We start from the raw sequence: 5,883 nt of genomic DNA, 5'->3' as shown, positions 1-5,883 counted from the left end.
ACCTCGGCGGACCGTTGGAGCCACGATGTGGAGGTCTGGGCCTGATCGAATGACGCATAATGCGACGCGACAGTGCCATGATCGAAAATTTGTCCGATGTGCGAAAATAATCCGTAAACGCAACATCGTGAGTGGCGATCAACCTTAATGGGGGGTTACTGTCAGTCAAGGTAATCTATGTACTCGGCTCTTGGGGTATACTCATCACGGTTTACTTTACCTATAAGTAATGTGTGCGTTTATGTTGTACAAAATTATGTTCAATGTGTGACGCATCCACGCTTCAGCCGTACGATTTGGGATCTATGTATACAGGTGTAAGCTTTTGTCTTCGATGTGTGCTTTGGCGATTTAATCCATTTATGTAAGCCTTTTGAATGCGAAGTATGCTCGTTATTAGTCGAACGGCAAACAGCGAGAATTTTGCGAAGCTTTTTTTTGTTCGCAAGGCAATGAAAATGCTTGACATCGGCAGCTAAAAGTGTTTGTGCGGCTCGCTTCATTTCCAGACAATGTCTTTCAGCATTTAGGGCGCCATTTGACTGGCTACGACGTGATGTTCAGTATCATGCAGCGTGCTGGCTAATTAAAGCCGTATCGCGTTCGTGGTAGATTGCGGCCCAAACAAGCTGTTATTTTCCTTTACGTATAAGCCGAAATTTATTGCTCGCGACAAATATTGCTTGAAAATTCTCCCGCCTGTGCGTTTTGGTGCAGTTGCAGACACAGCTTGGTTTTTCACATTCATCGTACCCAATCAAACTGCTTGGTTTTGAAGGTTGCTCCCTTTGGTTTTAAGAAAACAACTTGGTCTTTTACCATTGGCCTATAGGCCATCAAAAAGTGCTTTTTAGTTTGAAGGGTGTCCCCTTTGGTTTTGAAGAACAAACTTGGTCTTTTTTATCATGGACTATAGGCATCAAAACGTGCGGTTTGGTTTTAAGGCTCCCCTTTTGGTTTTAAGAAACAACTTGGTCTGTTTTACATTAGCCTATAGGCCATCAAAACGTGCTTTAGGTTTGAAGGCTTCCCATTTGGTTTTAAGAAAAAACTTGGCTCTTTTTACATGCCTATAGGATCAAAAGTGCTTTATGCGCAAGGTACACAAAGAACTTTCGTTATCAGAAAGCCGCCCGATTTCAGTGAGACACAACCTAACCCTAACCTATCTGATCAGATTTTCGTTCGGCGTACGTTTCAGAAGCTCGAGACGAGCTCTAGTTCTGATGGATGTGCTTTGGACGTTGCATTGCAGCGTTGGGATTATTCCTGACTTACTTCATTCTGCTTCTTCACAATGAAGCATACCGTGCATTGAAGATGAAGCCATGACGCCAACACTAACAGCGGATCAAAGAATGGCTAACATCGCGTCTCAGGCGTCAAATCTAGCTCTAGAACTATAGGCCCTTCGCTCTGCACCTGCTCGCCATGTGGCAGAGCGAAGAGCTATAGTGCTAGAGCTAGGTCAAATCTAGTCGCATTCGAACAGAGTAGACAATACTACTCAGATTATTAGCATCAGTCAATATAGCCACCCATTCAATCACATCACACACATCATACTTCACGTGCCTGTGTTCCACGCGTGCGTTGCAGTGCGCGGCGTGCGTGCATTTGTCTATATAGCCATATGTTCTACTCAGTCATTGGCAATCAGTGTTGACAAATAAAACTACAACGCTTCCGTTACACTGACACTTGATGTTGAGTCGTCATTAGGTGGTGTTTGGGGTTGTTGCTTTCACGTATTTAATCAGATTGAACGCTGTCTCCCCTGACACTGGACTCCAGCTTTTATAAAACATGCACAGCACAACAATTTTGACAGGCCATCCGCAGCGGGTGGCGTACAATACACGATGTATAATAATATCAACATTTAACCAAAATAATACTTACAAATACGATTGGTGATGAATGAAAATAACTAGAAACGGGCAGTTTGGGGCCAACTACATGTATCCCCCGTGATCTAGTATGAATGCGGAATATCTCTGTAAGGACGTAGAAGGCAGGTAAAGTTAAATAAGTCACAAAGGACAAAGCTTTGTTGAGACAATGGTCTGGGCCTTCAGATGTGCAAGTATATGGAATCTGGTTTACCCTATGAGGAATATTTTCACGGTGAACGTACCCCCCCCCTTAACCCCCCTCTTCGTTACCGATGAGTTTTTTCGTTACATAAATTGTCCGTAAGGACTTAGGAAGTATTGGCAGCAGGTACGATCGCAAATTCGCAATGGCGACTGGCGAAGCGCAAGGGTGAAATGTTTTTTATTGTTGTTGAATGTTGTTTTAGTTATGTTGTTGATGCGGAAATATAGGGCTACGCTCGCACTCTCTCACTTCTCTCTCTCGCGTTCGAAACCTTCCCGTAAGAGGTAAATGGGGGGGGAGTACATTCCGCTATGGCGGTTTTCGAGGAGATTACGTGAATGTACGCGCGGCCGTTAACGGAATGGCCATAATCATTTCTGTGTGTTGCTGTACATCGCCATTTCTCAATAAACACATCACACAGTTCCATGTCATGAAAATACTACGTTAATACTGTGGACTATACGAGGGATACAAATAGAGTACGCAGCAAAATGAGGAGTGCGTTTTGTAACTATTCTGATTTAACAATTGCGTTGATAGGATGGAGGCGGGTATAATGACAGACCGGGGTTTAATCGGTAAAACTAATAATTATAAGTGTATAAATAATCTCAATGATAATAATGAATAATTTACACAATTGTAGTAACGTCTGGTTATGCGTACAGTGACCAATCCCTTTCCGTGTTGGGGTTACAGTGTTCGTGCGCGCACTTCGGCGGCGGCAGGCGGTCAAACCCATTGGCGATGGTAATATGGTATATATATATATATAAAATATATGCCTCCATACACCATTTACAGTTCAGCGCCTATGTTCTGCGCATTAGTTACGCATCTCCGCAGAGCCGGGATGTGCGAGTTAAACTCCGCCAATATTGTTTATCTCGATGCTCGTATCTTGCTTGCATACGCAGGTCGCTTTCTGGACTTACTCGGCTTTCTGGCGACGCAAACTCCTCCCGACCTTTGACTTAGGCTAAGCGCATGCGCAGTGTTAACTGTCAACGGGATGTATTACAGGGACAAGCAGGGAAATTATTGTTCGAACTTTGCTTATTCGATGTTGCAATGCTTTTGGCAGTCGAAATAGGATTTCCATTGAAAGGTGGAATAGATTTCATTTAATAATTTCATTTTTTCTTAGCTTTTGCCAGTTTTTACCCGATTCTCGGATCATCTTCAAATTTGGCATGAAGAGATGCGTTAGGATAAAGCGAGACCCAATCGTTTTTGGTGGGAGGAGTCATCGTTGCCATGGTACAACATTTTTGTGAAATTATTTGTAGAACCTGTAACTTGTGTGTTTATACCCGATTTCATCGAATTTGTCACACAGGGCGATATAACATGTCCTATATATATATATATGCTTATATATATATATTTATATTGATGACAATCATAAATTCTAAATACAAATTTGAATACAAATATTTTTGATTTTTTATTTTTTTTTGCAAATATTTTTCTTTCTTTTTTTTGAATTTTGTATAATGTATTAATTTTAATACAAACATTAATTCATGCAAATCGGGTATAAAGCTGCAGAAGTGACAGGTTCTAGAATATTTCGACAAAAGATTGTTGTTACCATCGGGCAACGATGACTCCGCCCACACAAAAACGATAGGTGTCTTTCGCTGTACGATAACGCACCTTTCATTCAAATTTGAAAATGTCCGAAGGAAGAACTGCAGGCGCGTAGAGCGGCTACAAAGAATCTCTGCGGCGGCGCGCGGCGGCGGCGCGACGTGCCAAATCCATAGTATCCCACCGGAACTTCGTTCGGGGGAACAATAATCGATGCATCGTGGCATACGACTTAGAGACTAGTCTAGATAGGAGTAGCGCATACGACTTAGCCACCAGTCTAGATAGAGTGGCGCATACGACTTAGGCACTCCCTCCCTCCCCATGCCGTCAGCACAGACAGCCTCCTCCCTCCTCTCCCATGTGTCACACAGACAGCGCCCCTCCTCCCCTCCCATGGTTCCACAGATAGCCCCTTCCTCCTCCCCCCATGTGTCACACTAGACCAGCCCCCCTCCTCCGCCTCCCATGTGTCACACAGACAGCCCTCCTCCTCCCCATGTGTCACACAGACAGCCCCTCCTCCCCTCCCCAGAGTGGTCACACAGACAGGTTCCCCTCCTCCCCTCCCCATGTGTCACACAGACAGCCCCCTCCTCCCCTCCCCATGTGTCACACAGACAGCCCCACTCCTAACCTCCCCATGCGGCACCATTAGGGTTATGGGAAGGGGTAAGGGAAGGGTTAGGGCTAGGGTTAGTGTTAGGGGAAGGGTTAGTGTTAGGGGAAGGGTTAGGGTTAGGGTTAGGGTTAGCGTAGGGTTATGGTTAGCATTAGGGGAGGGGTTAGCGTTAGTGGAAGGGCAGCAGCATGTACAAGTGTATATAATAATATGTATTTAGAACAAAATTACACTATTTTCATTTAAAAAAATCAGTGATCAAGACTATAATATCAGACTGGCGAGTTTGGAACTAGACCGGGACCACAGTTGAGTTTCTGAACTATAGATGGCGCTATCATACATCCCTTGAGCGATCAATACGCATCCTACTTTGTACTATATATGTAGTTTCACGGGAACACTAGCGGCGAGGTCAATTATTAAAATAACAGTTAATGGGATATTGGCCCTACACGCGGCCAGCGTGAATTATACAACACGAGCTGCTCGATACAATCAGAGAATAGATGGACGAGCAGCGAAGATCACCACGACAATTACCCCGAGTCGGCTCCCAATCGGGGCGTCAATGTAGGCGGCGCCACCTGCTAATTGAGTCATCACGCACCATCCACCGCCCCGTAAATCGACAATTAACCGTGTGTGCACGCGCGCTCACCGAGCAGCTGCGGTGACAGTTCTCATAGAATAGAGACGAGGCGGACAATACAGAGGTCAACATTAGTGGTGACACGTGAACACAAGGTACACACAATTACCGCGGCAAATTCATACTGGTGGGTCGCCAGCATTGTCCACCCGCCATCGTGTGTAAATATCGGAGGCAGCAGAGAAGTCATGTCACTGATGTGCACCTCATGCAGGACATAAGTGTGACCATCTGTTTCTCGACCGGATGCCGTCATTTCTGTTGCGTCACTCAATCGGCGAATAGTTCGGATTTCAAACTGTTAAATTAACGAAATTACGATACGGAATCCGTTGCCGGTTGCGCACGGTGACTGTAAGCTATCAATATTTTAAGTATTTTTAAAATAGTGTCGCGACAGGGCTGGCATAGAAACAGCACGCAGCCATCGCATCAGCAAATAGACACTAACGACGGCACACATATAAACGAGCTTTTCGAATAAAAGTGCATGTTGTCGGAGTTGTGCATTTTGCTGCTTCGCCTGTGTTTTCGTGTGTATTGCCATAGAGACGTCGCTGGTCGCGAGCATATAGTCGCAGTAGTCACCGAATTGTCATCGCTCGTGTAACCATTCACAGTACGCGCACATGTGTGTATAGAGCTCTACCGGAGGACCTTTGAAACCAGATGCTGCCAGACCAGCGTAAACGCGCTGAAATTGTTCTCATTTCATCAGTATCAGCAGTATTAGCAAAAGACATCTTGCGAGGAAAAGAACGTAGCAAACGCATTAGCAAAAAAAGACAAGCAAAAGGCAAGAAACTTCTCAGTAAAGACCGGGTTCAGCAGAAAAAACCGGGTTTCTCAGAAGACGAAAAAATCCATTGCCGAATAACAAGCAAAGGATATAAATATTCCCAGTAGAAACAAG

This window comes from Priapulus caudatus, unplaced genomic scaffold, assembly GCF_000485595.1.
Source record: "Priapulus caudatus unplaced genomic scaffold, Priapulus_caudatus-5.0.1 Scaffold292, whole genome shotgun sequence".
In the NCBI taxonomy this organism is placed as follows: domain Eukaryota; kingdom Metazoa; phylum Priapulida; class Priapulimorpha; order Priapulimorphida; family Priapulidae; genus Priapulus; species Priapulus caudatus.
Note: the sequence above shows the minus strand (reverse complement) of the source record.